Genomic DNA, 18,466 nt, shown 5'->3' with positions numbered 1-18,466 from the left:
AACCAACTTCGCTTTAGTGAATCGCTCTTTGGCTTCCTTAGCAGTTGGAAATAATGTATTTTAGTCTGTGGGGGAGATTCTATCTACATATCATACCCAGGTATGGACTGGGATTCCATGAGACATGGCGATCCCACCAGGGGGTTCCGCCAAGGAAGGTTTTCCAGATTCACTAGAGAATCATCATCTTGTTGATACCTGGCGTATGAAGCATCCGAAAGAGAGGACCTTCACAGTTGTCTTCCCCCACCCCCATCTTACCTATTCCCAGATAGATTATTTGCTGATCGAGGCTGAGAAAGAAGGTATAATAATAGCCACTGCAATAGAAATAGTAGCTTGGTCAGATCATCATCTATATGTGCTGGAATTGGGCTGGGGTCACCCTCTATGTATAGAACGCAGATGGATCTCCAGTGATACCCTCTACAAAGACTCGATATTCAGAGAAACCTTATCTGACGCGACCAAAAATGACTTCACTGAGAACGATATGAGAGAGGTATCGATCAACACTGGGTGGGAAGCGGCAAAGCCCACAATTCGGGCTGTTTTGATCTCAGAGGGGTCAATAAAAATATAATAAGTGTGAGAAGGGAAATAGATCTCAAAGCTAAATTATGCGTAAAGAACTAGAACTCCGTACCCACCTGGTTGACACAGAAAACATTTCAGTGGAAATCGGAACACTTCGAAAGGAATTGAGAGACATCCGGCAAGACAAGGCGCTAACGCAACTGAGATATTTAAAGCAAAAATATTATGAAAAAGGCGACAAAGCACATACCATGTTGGCTATGGGCCTATGAAATCAAAGAGCAGAAAGGGCAGTCCCCAGATTCTATTCTATTCTATATACGGCAATAGCACAAGTCAGTCTGGATATGTTGAATGGTCCAATCTTAGATGAGGAAATTCAGGCAGCTATCTCTAAGATGAGGGCAGGCTCCGTTTACTCCAGCCTTCTATAAGGCCTATAGTACCCAGCAGACCCCTTTTTTGGTAAAACTTTTTAACTCCATTATGGAAACTAGCCAGGCCCCACAGTCATTCACCGAGTCCTACTGCAATTAGTCCATACTGACCAGGTAGGTTCTGTAAGGGGGAAACAGGGGGCGCACACTGTCCGCAAAATGCTTGACCGTATCCCTGCCATAGATGAAAGAGGGGATTGCCCCACGTTGATGTCTGTGGATGCAAAAAAAGCATTCAACAGAGTCGAATGGCCTTTCTTGCTCAGTGTCATGAGGTGGGCGGGTCTCGGTCAACATTGGCTCTCGGGCATGGGCATTATACAAGAACGCTAGGGCCAAGGTTGTAGTTAATGGCATCACATTGGAATCCTTTAACCTAACGAGACGCACCAGAAGGGGCTGTCCTTTGTCGCCCCTCTTGTATGCCTTGGTGGGAGAGCCGTTGGTACAAGCTATCACAATTAATGCTCAGATAAATGGGGTCATGAAAGGAGGAAGGGAGTACAAGTTGGCGCTATTCGCTGATGACATTTTAGCCTACATCACCCGACCACTGGAGTCAGTACCAGCTCTTTTTGCTACATTGGGGGAATATAGGGCACTGTCAAGATTCCGAGCAAACTTGAATAAAACGGTGGCGCTACTGCTCCAAATGATATCGGCCCTCCCATCAAACCTGGTTAATGAATGGGGATTTCAGCAATAAGCAGAAGAACTGAAATACTTAGGTGTTGTGATTACAAAATACTTAGCGAAGCAGTTCAACGCAAATTATATTCCCTTGTGGAAGAACATTAGATCAGACCTCGAGAGGTGGTCCAAAATGGCGCTATCCTGGACAGCTAGGTTCACCTCGATTAAGATGAATATATTTCCCAGATTCTTATTTCTTTTTCAGAACCTCCCAGTGATTATCCCACATGCTTTCCAGGCAAAGGTTAAGCGATCCCTTCTAGCATATCTGTGGGCTTACTCGAAACCTTGTATCTCGTATACAAACTTTATTACACCGAAAGATAAGGGGGGTATGGTTTTTTCTGTTCTCTTTGTGACTTAATTGCCACTTATGGCGTGATTCCCTACCTGCCCCCCTCGAACCTAGGTAGAGCTGTGTGGCGTGGGTACAGAATCAAAAGTCTTACGTTATGATGAGAGGCGCCTCATGGGTTCCGGCCTAGTGCTTTGACAGTTTCCTGGAGTGTTTGCACCTCTTGTCATAATTGACCAAACGCAGACAGAACATATTGGCCCTCATTACGACCCGGGCGCTAAGTACCTGCCATTACCGGCATGGCGCAAATTACTGTGTCCGTGCTGGCAATGGACTGCTAAAAGCGGCCCATTACGAGTACGCGGGCACAAGCTTTGCGCCATGCCGGTAAAGACCTCACCGCCATGCCGCAAAACCCCTGAAAATCCCCCTTTCCGGCACCCTCAGTAGTGGAAATGGCACCTCCAGCATCCAAGCATGCGGCATTAGCGACCACCGCTATTAGCGGTCGGTGACCGCTAATAAGCGGAACCGGAAGGTGCATCATCGCACAGCAACGGGAAAGAGCACAGCGGCCATGTTTAAAAACACAATCCATTGCCATCCACCACAACCAGAAGCCATCTGACCCCCAGAACTCATACACACCTCTGCCACTACTTTCACGATTTAACCATGCCAAAATGTGTGAAGAAAACTGGAGATCGGCTGTGCAAGGAGCGCTTCTCCACAGAGGAGCTGACAATGCTAGCCGAGACACTGCATGAGCATGCAGATGAGGTCTTCTCGAATGAGATGTCCCGTCCAGCACTGCAGCGGAAAAAGCAGATTTGGGCGGTGGTCAGCCAGAAAGTCTGCGCCGTTGGCACCACACCCCGCACACCAAAAGAATGCCGCAAATGCTGGGATGACCTGCGTCTACGTGTGCGCAGCATACTCTCCGCAAATCGCAACATGGGGATGGCGACAGGTGAAGGAGCGGACTCCCCCATCAAACTACAACCGTGGGAGGAGATATGTGCCACCAGCATAGGGGCAGAGTTAATACACAGAGTCGGGGACATGGAGCGAGGAGCACCGTCATCGGCCGATGCAGGTAGGTGTCGTAAATGAATCAATATTAATCCTGCCACGATGATGTTCACCAGAACTGACAGTGCAATGATGTAGATCAGGGTCCACCAGACACATGAGTACAAGACTGCCTACAGGCAGTGGAGAGCTTCACCTTGTCCACATGCAGAATGCACCCCCTATGTGTAAGACCAGATGCCTCTATGCATCACCCACCCAAAATCCAAGCAACCCGTATGCCACTCCCCCAATGTCAATCATCTGCCATTCCATTTGGATGCAGCCACCCCAGTGTATGCCCGATGACTGTAGACCCATCATTAACCCTCTCCCTCTATTGGTCCCCCACAAGCATGCAATCAGACAGTGGTGACGTGGACAGCAGGGAGGAAGATGGCACACCACGTAAGAAGGCCTGGGCCGAGGAGGGACAACACAGCCCCTCCACTTCAAGGGGCATAGACCAACTGGCACGACATCGGAAGGCCAAGATCACACCAGAGGCCACAACACCAATGTGCTCAACGTCCCCCACTATGGCGCCCTCAACAGCCACCAGCACCCAAGTGTCAGCGGCAGAAGGGACTGCATTGGCTGTAAGCAGCACAGTTGGCGAAACAGCTTCCACAGCAGCAGTCTCAGAGGAAGGGGATCAGATCAGGAAGGGGACCGCATGTTGCAACTCCTCCCCAGTGGCCCCCCGCATTCCCCACTCCCGTCCCCATGCAGCCTGCCCGACACCAGCATGCACAGCATGTCTCCGGATCACTCATGGCCTGCAGCTCCCAGCCCCGCCCCAACTGTGCACGAGGAGCATAGTATTTCGGGAACCCCTCAAAGATCCACCGCAGCCCCAAACACCCAAGAGGGGATCCAGGACATTCAAAGGCGCCAGCAGGAGCTCACTGGCCTTGTGACGCAGCACATAAGTGAATGTGGGAGTGTAAGGGACGACATCTAGGAATGTGCTGCATCCTTGAAGTCAGCTATAGAGACATCCTCAAAGGACATATGTGCCAAATTGGCCGCAGTGCGACATGTACTTTCTGAGATGGTGGCAGCAATGCGGGACATGCGTCCACCACAGTCATCCGAGCAACCAAGTACATCTTCAGCGGCTAGTTCAACCAGGACCACCCCCAGTGCGCAGGTCTTGCAGGAACCTGCGCTGATCGGACAGGGGGGCACCTGGTGCTCGAAGAGGGGGAGGCCAGTAGGCACAGCCTTGCATACTGGTGCCATGTGGACCACTGGTGTGGGAGAGTTGATGGGGTAAGGGGGAGAGGGTGTGTGGGGGAGTTGAGGGGGAGGGGGAGAGGGTGTGTGGGGGAGTTGAGGGGGAGAAGGTGTGCGGGGGAGTTGAGGGGGGAGAGGGTGTGTGGGTTGGAGGGCTTGTCCACTTAGTTATGCTTCTTCAATACACATTTTGGTTACTCATAATTCACATGTGTGGACATTGCTAATTGCCTACGTGTGCTTTATTGGTTAACAATCTACAGTGTCCATGTCCCTGACACAACCAGTGCCCAGAGTGCCATCTCCATGTAACACCCCCAGCCATGTGTGCTAGAAACATTGGTTGATCAGAGTCTGACGCATGTCACTTCCCTCCTGTGCATCGCTGCCTCCCTGAGGTGCTGCCCCATCCCCACCCTCCTCATCCTCTTCGTCAGGTGGTTGCAGTTCAGCATCAGGGGGCAGGGGCACATTCCGTCTGGTGCACATATTGTGTAGCATGACACATGCCATGACGATCTTTGCCACCTTCTCATGGCGGTACAGGAGTGCCCCACCAGACCTGCTGAGGCAGCGAAACCGTGCCTTCAAGAGGCCAAATGTCTGCTGAATCACCACACGGGTTTGTGTATGGGCACGATTATAGTCCTCCTTGTGCCTGTTCTGTGGGTTCCGGACTGGGGTAAGGAGCCACCTCTTCAAGGGATAACCTGCATGTGGGCAACAATGTATGTGTAAGTCATCACATCATATGGGACCTCATTAAGTGACACCATGGCATGCATTCATTTCTTCAATTCAACCCCATTTCCATGCATGAATGGAGACACATGATGTGACTGCTATGTGTGTATTCCTCTTATGGACTGGTGTGTATGCCATCAACTAGGGAGCGCAGGGGGGGGTCCAGTTCCTTGTGAGTGCTCATGCACTGTGTTAGTCCACGGCGGTTGTTACTGTGATCTGGCAGATGTCCAGTAATTTGTATGCTTTCATCCTGGCACCGTTGATGTCAGCCTCATGATGATCCACTACGCACAACAAATGGTGTCATGCAATTCAGTTGGGCCTCTGTGTCAGTGTAGTGGTGTATGTCATGATGCCTACCCCCGGGGATCCAGGTCAAGTCCAGCAACTCCGGAAGCAGGCATCAAGTTATCCCAAGCAAGCCCAACAACCCCTGCTAGGGGCTATTTGGGTGCAGTCCTGGCGTCTATGGCACCAGGCTCATATGGAGAGTCAGTGTTGGCGCCATAGGCACCAGGCTCATAGATTAAAACTTACCTGATGCAGACCATGCTGCAAACTTACCTGATGCAGACCATGCTGCAAGAGCTCCAAGCCAAAAGAGGCTTGGAAGGGACTACTTTACCTAGGGACTATTTCTTTTACTCGGGTGGGGTCGGGGAGGAATACTTACCTGGGACTACTTTGGAGGCTATTTAAACCACGCCCGAAGAGCAGCACGCGCTTTGCGTTATTCTGCATCCAGCAGCGTAACGCTCACCGTGCCTGCAAGTCTGCATCCAGTCTTCTGCCACGCCCGCCTCGAGTCTGGAACTCCTAGAAAAAGGGAGAAAGAAGGAGAAAAGGTTAGAACAAGAGCAATACCTTTGATCCTTACCTGAATTCCCGATCCACCGCGCCTTCGAGCTGGAAGAAAGAAGTTATTTTATGCGCGTCGCCTCGCCTGCTGCAGCGCTGCGCTGAACTCACCGGCCTTCGCAGCATCTTCACTATCCACCGCATCCTTCTGCATGTTCCTGCCGCACTCCGGCACCTAAGGGGAACACAAGAACAGCAAGGTGAGCCAAGGGAATAAACGGAGGCAATATTAGTTACCCCCCATAGACTTACCTGATTTTACCGCCGGGGGTACTATTCCTCTTCACGGGTCGGCGCAGCCTCCACCGCATCTTCGCCGTACTCCAGCCCCTAAGGGGAACAAAAGGACAGCAAGGTGAAACAAAGGGACAAACAAGGGGAATCCTTCTCATCACAATAGACTTACCTAATTTTACCACCGGAGGCATTATTCCCTGAGACTTCATAATTTCTCTCAGCACCTGAATAAGGGAGAAATCAACAGGTTACATACTGACATTATTTTATCGAACTATGTTTGATAATACAAATCTTTACCTGAATGTTACCGGTTGCCACGAGGAACTCTTCGCTAGGGTCAAGCTGCAACCTGCAAGGAATCGGACAAGAGTGAAAGTCAGACATTTGAACTCTTACGAACTATATACTTACGGCGTCTCGCCGGAAATCTCAGAGTCAATATTGTTCTGGAACTCACCAATTCCTTCGAACCAGTGAAGCAACTGGTTATCTACACGCCCCTGCGCTCAATGCAGGATGGAGAGCTCATCTTTCCAAACCATCAGGTGAGACTATAAGAGGGGACATTAAAGGTGATCAGTAGGCAGAACAGCGGGGGTGGGTGTTAACACTTAACTCCACGGGTGGTTAATTCCCTTTCTCCATTTGCAGAAGAATACTCCTACGGGCCAAGCAAACGAAGCTAGGTGGGCCAGTCCAGTCTGTCATCTTGGCACTACGCGTCACATTGGTGGAGACCGCAGCTGTCCAGTTCAGATTGACGCCCCTGTGGGAGCCAGGTGAGCGTAACAGAACGCGACGCCTACCCACAAATTCCCACCCAGGCGTTATGGATACCTCAGAAACTGACCAATTGGCCCAATTACTAGGGGAACTGAGGGCTGAAGTGCATTCCGCCCGTCAAGAAACCAATGCTCTTAGGAGAGAACTGATTTTGTCAAAGGAGCAAACTGATGACCTTGCTAGGCAACTACTGCAAAGCCAGGCTGGACAAACACCCCTACCAGGACTCGGGGGAAATCCAGCTCCTGTGTCATCGAGTAACCCTGTGCAAATAAACCTACCAGGAACTATTCCATTAGCTCCGCCCAAACGCTTTGCCGGGGACCCCAAAAGGTTCCCCGTGTTTATGAACCAATGCTGCTTGCACTTTTTATGCAGACCTGGAGCCTTCCCAAACGATCAAGCCAAGGTAGCCTTTGTATTGTCATATCTCAGCGGCAGTGCAGCTGATTGGTCAATTCCACTAGTTAATCAGGATGACCCAATTCTTCGGGATTTTCAGGGCTTTCAAATGAGCATGGAAAGACTATTTGCCCGGCACTCCCAAGGACAGGCCCTGGATAACAAACTTTTGTCCCTACGACAGGGTAACCAGGACCGTCTATCCTACATCGCGACCTTTAATAGGTTGATAGTGGAAACTGGATGGCCCGAGGTAAAACGAATCACGTTATTTCATCGAGGGCTTCGAGGAGAACTCAAGGATGTCTTGGCTCAAGTTGTGAACCCACCTCAAGACTGCGCTGAATATATAGACTTAGTGGTCCAGTTAGATCACAGACTTCAGAACAGAAAGGCTGATCGAGCCAAGTTTGAGAATCGGATGTTAGTCAAAACCCACGCTAACCCCAAAGGAGCAGATGCTTCAGAACCCATGCAAATCGGAGGGGTTAAAGGACCCTTAACCCAGAAGGAAAGAGAAAGGAGACGGCAAATGCAATTGTGTCTATATTGCGGAACTTCTGGGCATTTTCTACGGGATTGCCCTGTAAAACCACCCAAGAAGGTGGTAGGAGCTGCTGATAAAAGCCATATGGAGTCAGACTTGGGAAACGACCACGCCCGACAAGCGTAGAGGTCCACTTGCCGAGCTTGAAGAAGGATACTCAGACCTCGCATTTCATCATACCAATGGTCCTTGTAGATCCAAGGCAGCCATCACGTATGCACGCAGTAAGGGCATACATTGATAGCGGGGCCTTAGGAAACTATGTGGACTACGAATTGGCTTCCAGGATGAATCTACCACTCTGCCGAAAGACCACCTCAGATGTTATCACCACAGTCGATGGAACTGAAATTTCCCCTGGACCTGTAACTCATTCCACCGCAGAGATGACACTATTGGGTCAAGATGGGCATCGAGAGTATTTGATCTAATCAAAGCCCCACAGTTCCAAATAATACTGGGGATACCTTGGTTGGAAACACATAATCCTTGTATTTATTGGCGAGAGAAGAGAATAACATTCCCGGATTGTGCACAAACCTGTTACTCAAAGAAAAACTTGAACGCAGGCCTGGCCACAGTCACTACATCAGTCGTGCAATTACCTCCTGGAATTCTTGGTATTCTGGATGTCTACCAAAAAGAACAGGCAAACACCTTACTACCTCACAGATCGTACGATAGTCAAATCGATCTCAAACCCGGTGCACAACCCCCTTGTAGCAGGATCTACGCCCTTACGGAACCTGAGAACCTTCACCTACGGCAATACCTAGACCAGTACCTTGCTAATGGCTTCATTCGCCCATCCAAGTCCCCTGCATCTTCAGCTTTGTTCTTCGTGCCCAAAAAGGAAGGTGACCTCAGAACGTGCATAGACTACCGCGCATTGAACCAGATCACTGTTAAGAACCGATACCTATTGCCTCTGATCCCCGAACTACTAGACCAAGTAAAGGACGCTTGCATATACACTAAGTTGGATCTCCGGGGGGCCATACCATCTGGTACGTGTGAAAGAGGGCGACGAATGGAAGACTGCTTTTCGCACTAAGTACGGGTTATTCGAATACCAGGTGATGCCCTTTCGGGTTGTGCAATGCACCAGCAGCCTTCCAATACTTTATGAATGATGTCCTTCGTGAACTCATTGACGTTTGTGTTGTTGTATATATCGATGATATTCTAGTGTACTCCTCTTCAGAATCTGACCATGTGAATCACTTCCGAGCAGCCCTTGAGAATTTGCGCCAGCACAAACTATATGCAAAACTGGAAAAATGCGTTTTTCATGCCACGGAAGTTGAATTCCTTGGGTTTATCCTGAGTTCAAAAGGCGTCTGAATGGACTCACGAAAGGTGGACGCAATTCTCAAGTGGCCATCACCAAGTTCAGTTAAAGGAGTACAAAGCATGCTTTGCCAATTTCTACCGCAGGTTCATCCCGGATTTCTCACATGTTGTACATCCCATCACAGCACTCTTGCGAAAAAACAAACGCTTTATGTGGACTGAAGAAGCTGAAAATGCCTTCCAAGAGCTGAAAGCGAAATTCACGTCTGCACTTGCACTAAAACACCCATGCCCTGAATTTCCATATATAGTGGAAACTGATGCATCCAGTTTAGCCATGGGAGCTGTCCTGTCCCAAAAGGACCCTGAAACTGGCAAGCTTCACCCAGTAGCATTTTGGTCCAGAAAGTTCTCGGCACCCGAGTTAAACTATGCAGTTACCGACAAGGAGTTATTAGCCATTAAATCTGCCTTCAAGGCTTGGCGGCACTATCTTCTCGGTACCAGGCATACCATTACTGTGATCACCGGAACTTGCAGTATTTAAAGACAGCCAATGCCCAATCGCCACGCCAACTCCGATGTGCATTGTTCTTTGCCGAGTTCGATTTCGTGATAACCTATCGACCAGGTTGCAAGAATGGTAAAGCAGACGCCTTATCCCGAATAGGGATGGGAGAGGCAGAAGTGAGCCCAGAACCAGTTCCTATAATTTCCGAACAAAGGATTCTTGGCATGACTACTCTACAGACACTAGAGGACATTCAGGTAAAGATCCAGCAACTCTTTGATCCTACAGCCCTGCAGGACTGGTTAAAGAAAGGCCCGGACTACTCTGTCACCAATGGCTTGCCTTATTACCAAGGGCGGCTATTTCTGCCACACAAGGAACTACAAGAGCTAGTCATTTCCCATTATCATGACACCCTAATGGAGGGGCACCCAGGTATCGCAAAGACCGAAGCTAAAATTAAGGGAATTCTGGTGGCCCACTTGGCGAAAGGATATTAAATCATTTGTAATGTCTTGTGGCATTTGCGCCCAAAACAAAAGTAAGAAGAGAAGACCAGCTAGACACTTACAACCTTTAGACATTCCGCCTACACCATGGCACACCTTATTGTTAGACTTTATTACTGATCTACCTCCATGCAATGGATTTAACAAGATGGCCCACTTTATTCCTTTAAAGGGATTACCTTCAGCTTCAATCCTGGCCAAGGTGTTCCTCAAAAACATTGTTCGCATACACAGATTTCCGTCCGTATTGATCTCTGACCGGGGCAGTCAATTCATTTCACATTTTTGGAGGAAATGTTGTTAATTGGCGCAAATCGATGTGAGGTTATCGACCAGTCACCACCCCCAAACCGATGGTCAAACGGAGAGGACCAACCAGACTCTTGAACAATACCTGTGTTGTATGTTACATCAGACTGAGAGTAATTGGAAAGACATTCTTTGGATCGCCAAATATGCATACAATAATTCAGTACATTCTGGAACTGGACAAACCCCCTTTTATACCTTATATGGGCACCATCCTCGAACCTCAGACCTTGACTCACCTCAACACTTAGAAATGGTCGCAGTGGACCATCTGCATGCTACGATTACACAAGCCTTTAAGGAAGCAGCTGCACATTTAAAACAAGCGAAAGAAAAATACAAGAAAAATGCTGATCGGCATAGAAGTGATACTCCACAATACCAGCTAGGGGACCAAGTATGGTTGGCCACAAAACACATACCTCTAAAGGGAACACAGACCTTTAACCCCAGATATTTGGGACCTTACTCTGTTAAGGCCATTATCAACCCAGTGGCCATCAAGTTGGACTTACCTGCTAATATGCAAATTCACCCCGTCTTTCATGTGTCACTTTTGAAGCCAATGCAACCAGGGACAAGACTAACCAAGCCACCAGACCCCATCCTTATAGACGGGGAACCCGAATTTGAGGTTAAGAACATCCTGGATTCCAAGCTGGTGAAGTCAAGGCTTTTTTATTTAATCGACTGGAAAGGTTACAGACCACAGGACAGGTCATGGGAACCTAGTGACCACGTACATGCACCCCGATTGGTGAAAAAATTCCACCAAATATCCCTGACAAACCAAAACCACGGGGAAGAACGACTTTAGGAGGGGCCTTGAGGGGGAGTGCTGTCATGATCACTACCCCCAGGGATCCAGATCAAGTCCAGCAACCCCGAAAGCAGACATCAAGTTATCCCAAGCAAGCCCAACAACCCCTGCTAGGGGCTATTTGGGTGCAGTCCTGTCGTCTATTGCGCCAGGCTCATATGGAGAGTCAGTCCTGGTGCCAACTTACCTGATGCAGACCATGCTGCAAACTTACCTGATGCAGACCATGCTGCAAGAGGTACAAGCCAAAAGAGGCTTGGAAGGGACTACTTTACCTGGGGACTATTTTTTTACTCGGGTGGGGTCGGGGAGGAATACTTACCTGGGACTACTTTGGAGGCTATTTAAACCGCGCCCGAAGAGCAGCACGCGCTTCGCGTTATCCTGCATCCAGCAGCGTAACGCTCACCGTGCCTGCAAGTCTGCATCCAGTCTTCTGCCACGCCCGCCTCGAGTCTGCAACTCCTAGAAAAAGGGAGCAAGAAGGAGAAAAGGTTAGAACAAGAGCAATACCTTTTGATCCTTACCTGAATACGTGAGAATAATGGTTGTGAAATGCCATGCATGTGCCCCAATGGGTGCTGGTAGGTGCCTGTGGACAGGAAGTGGAGCACAAACACTACATTCAGTAGGGGTGGGATGGCGATGCGTGTTTCAATCAGGCTGACCTTGTCGTCATGTATCATGTCCACAATGGTGGTGATGGTGTCCCGGTCCAGACGGTACAGGGTGTGGATCTGCTCAGCGGTTAGGTTTAATGGACTGGCTCTGATGCGTGGGATTGGGGGCTGCCTGCGTGGGGCCACTGGCTGCACTGGTGGGGCATGCTGGCCTTTCCTTGCCCTCCTTCTCCTCCTGCGTCTCCTCTGTGCTGCCTGTTGTTGTTGTTGTAGTAGTAGCACTTCCACTGCAATCAGGCCCTCCAGCCCCAGCATTGCTAGTAGTATTGGAATCATTGTGGAGTGTGACTGGGTGTGGGAAGGGGTGGGGTGTGCTCCTTTTGTGCTTGCCCAGTCTGTATTGCCTCCACCTGTGCTGATTGTGTGCACCTGTGGCAGTTGGGAACACTGCACATGGCCATTTACGGGTGGTCCGCAATGCCGATATTTGCACCATGGCGATAAGGCCGCTCACAGCGTTCAAGCTTGTTTTTAGTGAACGTCGTGGTACAAGAGGGTTGATAGCTCCATTATATAGTGCTTTGCTTTCTAGGGGTCATCTGTCGAAAACCAAGTACCCAAGCTAAGTGGGAGGAAGAGTTAGAGCTGCAGGGGCAGTTAGACGCGTGGACAGTAATATATAGGGCTGCATGGAGCACTTCTATATCCATGCAGTATAAAATGCATAATGGCTGTTGATGAGATGGCATCTAACTACCACTGCGATTGTCGAAAATGTTCGAGGGGGTGTGGAGAGCTGAGTGATTATTGGCCCCCGTGGTGGAGTTGTGTAAGTGTGCAGATGTACTGGAAGGAGACTTTAGATTGGATACAGGCCATTGGCGGTATTCAAAGACAGCTATCGCCATTATTGGTTCTGTTCGGAATTGAGTCTGAAGTCTGAGGGAACATACTCCATCCTCTCACATATGCCCATAAATGTGTTATTGGCAGCAAGAGTGTGTTTAACTGTTAAATGGAAATGTAATAGTCTACCAACGAAAGGAAAGTGGTTAATGAAATCACACTCTGTATACCAAATGGAGAGTATGACAGCCGCTCTCCTGGAATCCCACTCCCACAATGATATGATTTGGCTTCCCTTTTTAGAATGCTATGCTGAGGTAAAAAGAGAGGGTACTCAAATGATGTACTAAGAATTGTATGTGATGCTTATACTTTACTCATCTGGTGAGGCAAGCAGAGACAATGTATCAAAGTAGACTGAGTGATTAAACAAGTGTTGGGTTGTGCTAACATGGATAAGGTTGAGCAGTGCGACTTCAGGTCTTATCCGTTGTGAGGAGAGGAGGGAAGGAGAGGAATTGTTAAGAGGAACACAGGAGGCCACCATCACAGAGCGATACCAACCAGACAGTTTACGTTGTGTTCTTGAGTCCCACTAAGGTGGGGAAGAGACAATGTAATAGGTCTGATTAGGGGGTCATCTATTGGAGTGTTTTAATTCTTTGACAATGTGATGTGAACTTGTGACTGGTAGTGTCATGATCTCTGCTTCCAAAAGATCAGGACTTGCCCGACTCCCTTGGAAGCAGACCCATAACCCCGGTTCCGAGTGCCAGCCAGTCCCAATTGGGACCTTTTGGACCCTGTCCTGGCGCCAGTGGCACCAGGCTCATAAAGATGCCCAGTCCCAGCGCTGGAAGCGCCGGGCTCATAATGCTTGGGTGGACTTACCTGCAGCAGACCATGCTGCTTACTTACCTGCCAGTTGAACCCCTGATCCTCTTCTGTTTGGGACTACTTTTCCTGTTGGGTGGGGCAGGAGCCACTCCCTAGGTTCAGAACACTGGAACTCTTCTGGAAAGCAGGAACTCTTTTCTTACCTAGGCGTGGCTGTGGAAGGAGACACCTAAGCACTACAGGAGGCTATTTAAACCACACCCGATGGATGAATCTTGCTTTGCGTTATTCTGCATTCTCTGCAGCAGAACGCTCATCGTGTCTTCTGCTTCTGATCCTGGGCCTAAGGGAACAAAGGCTTACCATCCTGGAATCCAGTCTTCAGCAGCACCTGTAAAGACAAAGAAAGAACAGGTTAGCACTACGGTCTTCAGTGGCAGCGCATCTCTTACCTGGTCCATCGGCTGTCACCAACGCCTCGTGCTGCATTCCGGCATCTGAAAGACAAAGGCTTACCTACTCTTCGCATGCTCCGGAGGTCTTCGCACTGCATTCCGGCATCTGAAAGACAAAAGCTTACCAGCTCTTTGCACGCTCCGGAGGCCTTCGGCGCTGCATCCCGCATCTGAAAGACAAAAGAAGGTGCGTTTAAAGACATTGGGCAACTTTATTACTCACGTGCCATTACTCCTTCCCACGCCGAATCCAGTGGGTATTCCAGCACCCTTCAGCTTCTCTAAAGCTCCGAACTTGTACCTGCAAGATAAAAGGGACAGTTAGTGCGCATCGTGAAGCAGGCTACAAGCGCTTACTTACGTGCTTCCAGGCGCTTCTATTCCTCACGCGGGTTCGATCCTCAACTCTCATCAGCCCGCCATCCGCCATCGCCGGAACCCTGCAAAACAAGAGATATCATTACAAAAGACTTTTAAGACATTTGAAGTGCCCAGAACACACCGTTCGTGCAGTTAACGACGGACAGCAGTCCTCTGAGGTCAAGAGGCCTGCACCCTTATCCAGTGAAGAAACTGGTTACGGCACCCTGCCCCGAGGCAGATGGAGAGCTCGGCATTCACTTACCTAAGGTGAGGGCGTTAACCTTTGGGGTTCTACAGGAGAAGAGAAAGGGAAGAGGAGAGAGGCACCCAATAACCCCAGTTCATTAATCCCATATTTTCTATCTGCAGACATCTTACTCTTCGAGTCAGACATACAGTGCACAGAGGTCCAGCCCAAAGAGCCAACCGTGTGTTACACATCACCTTTGAAGATACGGCATTCACCCAGTCAAGACCGGCGCCTCTGCGGGAATCAGGTGAGCGTTACAGGTAGCCTTTGTTTAACGAATGTGAAACCAATAAAATACTGTTTAAAAAGAATAACAATATACAAATCAGAACATTTGTTGCGTCACAGTAATTTTGATTTGTTATTTTGGTTCCGACTATGATCTCCAACATATAACTGCTAGTATTCAGGTGTTTTGAATCCATAGTATATCAATCGAATTCTCTAACTTTTGTGGGAACTGGATCCTTACGTTCATTGATTTCCTTTGTATAGTAGGTAAACCGCTTTTTTAATCTCCTGGGTTAACCACCAGTTGATCTAGACCCATGCTGTTTTTTAATTTTTTTTATTTAGTTTTTATTGAGTTTATGAATACACATCAGACACAAGCAACAAGTGGTCCAACACTTGGATCAACAAAGAATAAAACCAACGACATATCAAGGTTTGTGCAAACAGATTGTGCATTACTACATGTTTCCCCCAACCTCCTTATGATCCCCCCGACCCCTCTTCATATTTCACCACGGGTTCAATTGTTCCTCACTTTAGCTATTGACACCATAAGAGGGTCCTCTGTGTTACATTGATTAGGTACATTTCATACAAAACATAGATCGTATCAAAGGTAACATTCCAAGTTTGGTACATTTCTGTTGCATTGGAGTGGTTCTGCATACATTTTATCATTGATCATATTTGGCACAGAAGTCAGCCAATGACATAGTGGATGGCCGCGGTTAGACGGTCCATTCGATATAAGTTCTGCGCTACATTGATCCATTCGGTTTTTCTTGGGAGAAGTTCTATTTTCCAATATGTTGCGAGACATGCCCTGGCGGCTAGGAGCAGGCCATGAACCAACTTTGGCAATCTCATAACTTCATCATCTAGTTCTTCCAGACCAAACAAAATTAGCATCAGTACTTTCTCTTGTTACCCCGTCTAGTTCTTTAATCCAACTATGAATATGACTGGGCTGCTGTGCAACCCCACTACATGTGCCAATGGTCGGCTTTCATCCCACATTCATGCCAGCAAAGGGGGCTTACTCTTTGGTACATCTTTGCGAGTCTGACTGGGTCATATTGCCATCTATAGAGGAGTTTGATACCGTGGAGTTTGTATTGACAAGCAATGGATGTTTGTGCGGTTTTCCTACACATCTGAAGCCAAGTGCGCAGAGACCGTTCCCGTCCCAAGTCGGCTTCACATTTTACTTTTAATTTGTTGGACAGAGATTTTTTTGTCTCTACTAAGGTTCTATATAGTGCATCTATCAAACCACAATACCAGTGTCTAGGATCTTGTCAAAGGGAGTGAGCGCTCTCTGTAATTTGTCTCTTCAGATTTCTCTGGTCATGACTCATTTCAGCATTAAGTATAGAAAGACTTAAAGTGGTCCTAGCCCGAGTGCCTCCTCAAGTTCTTGTATTGTAAGAAAGGTTCCCTCCTTCCATAGCTGTCCTGCCCATTTGTGTCAGGCTTCAAACCAAGACTAAAACCTTTGTGGGTTTGGGATGGCATTTCGCTTGCTGGGTTTTTTAAAGGTTCTACGGAAGTCCCCTCACTATCCTCTTGCTCCTTCACAGATTTGGTGTTGAGGCCAGGGACTTCAGTACATAAAAGTAACACCACTCAGTCTAAATGCTTGTCAATCAGGAGACAAGTACTATTTCTTTTCAACTTAATTGGGTGGTGGATTTGATTCCAAAGTAAATGGTTCATGCAGTCTACTAATAGCGAAAGCCTTTGAAGTGAATCATTCCTTAGTAAAAAAAGGTGTGCCCTGATGAGCCTTGACTATCATCATATGGGTGAGTCGATCTTGCCATATTTTAAGTTCTAATTTTGCGACTATCTTCTGGATTTACCTTTCCATCAAAATTGTTTAATTCTGCAGAGACGGCTTTGTGGGTAATGCTATGATTTTTGTTTCCTTTTGGTTCAAAGTGTTGAGAACCTCTCAAGAGAGCAGGTACCTGATAATCTTTATCAAGGAGAGCAAATATGTCAGTTTGTTTGAGCCTGTATAAGCGTATAAAATCTCTGCTCTTTCACTTCTAATTCATAGAGAAAGTGTGAGTTAGTGGACAGTTCTGGAGATATCTTTCACACGTTTGGTGTTTCATTAACTTGACCTTTGGACTAAATGTCGAAAGGTTCCTGAAGCTCAAGTTCATGTGGGTTGCTCAAGGAATCTCTAGGAATAAAAATACAAAAATCACAAATGGAGCATAGACTTCCTTCTTCCCCTCAGGTTCCAGCTCACTGCCTCTACTTGGAGTAAAGTCGAGACAGTACTTTGGAGAGGAAAGAATATCCTTTCTTTTCAGTCTCATCAAATTTATTTTATTTTTGGGTCTAATATCTGGTGGATTGTTGGTTGATATCAATCTTTTATTTTCAGTTATTTGTCACTCTTTTAATTTTGATTTGTTCTGTTTGAGGTGACAATCCATCTTTGGAAAATAAAACTCTTTGCTCTATCGCCACTGAGTTCTATTATTTTTCACATGTAATTGTCACATTTTTTTCCTCGCTGAACTTTACTTTCTCGTTTGAGTAGTCAAGAGGTGTCACTGTTGACCTCCATCAAATTTTCTACAAACTCAAGGGTATTTTCACTGGGCGGAAAAGACAGTTCCTCTAGATCTTGACGGTTCTTTCTTACAGACTTCCCCTTTTTCTTTTCTTTCTTTTGATTTGGAAAATGTTCCACTTCCCATTGCCCGCTCTGATCTTTTCATTCAGTTTGTACAATGTTTCTATGAACTTTAGAATTAGGATTTTCCTGTTGGGATTTCATCATGTGACCAATGCTCTCTGTCAATTGTTTGACCTGTCGCTCCAATTAATACATCTTCTCTCCTTCCTCTTGAGTAAGGGGGCGGGGGTTCCTTGGCCATATCTCTGTTTCACTCTTGAATAACAACTGCCTCTTCTAGGGGAGTCATTCTGAAAACTATTTGATCTACTGCTTGGCCTCCACTCAATGGAATCTGTCATCCTGTACCATAGGAGGAGGGCGAAGGTTGTTTTGATAATTGGTTTTAGTAGGTAGTGATTGATTTCTTTCAAGCCTCATTCAGTCTCAAGCCAGAAATACTGAACACCCTGTCCAAGTAAATGTCATACTCCTACGTCCCGTCCCCTTTCCTCCATACTTATGGGACATCTCTCAGTTCTGTGGGACGGGACCGGAGCACTTTGTAAAAAGCATCCACATTTTTCCAAAAATGTGTCCCTCCTCTCTTTCCTATGCGGGGCCCGGCACGCGGCCGTAACCCCGCCCACCTTGGCTCCGCCCCGCGCATCGCCCATCAGTCCTTTTCTCCGCACGATCGGGCCGAACACACTTGCATCCTCGGAAGATTTTCTTCCCGTTTTTCCCTCTCTAGCTCTCGCTAGCGTTCGTTTCCTAGTCTGTCTATGGCTTTTAAACTAGATTTTCCAAACTGTTCATTGTGTCACAGTCGCTTCGCGAGGGCGGATCCCCATCCTCTTTGTTTAGAGTGTTTGGGTCCGGAACACCGTTGGGACTCCTGTTTTTACTGTGACTCCGTTTCGGTCCGGGGC

Source organism: Ambystoma mexicanum, chromosome 1p (genome assembly GCF_040938575.1).
Source record: "Ambystoma mexicanum isolate Mex_15411 chromosome 1p, UKY_AmexF1_1, whole genome shotgun sequence".
NCBI classification, from domain to species: domain Eukaryota; kingdom Metazoa; phylum Chordata; class Amphibia; order Caudata; family Ambystomatidae; genus Ambystoma; species Ambystoma mexicanum.
The sequence above is the reverse complement of the archived record's forward strand: the minus strand, read 5'-3'. Positions refer to the sequence as shown.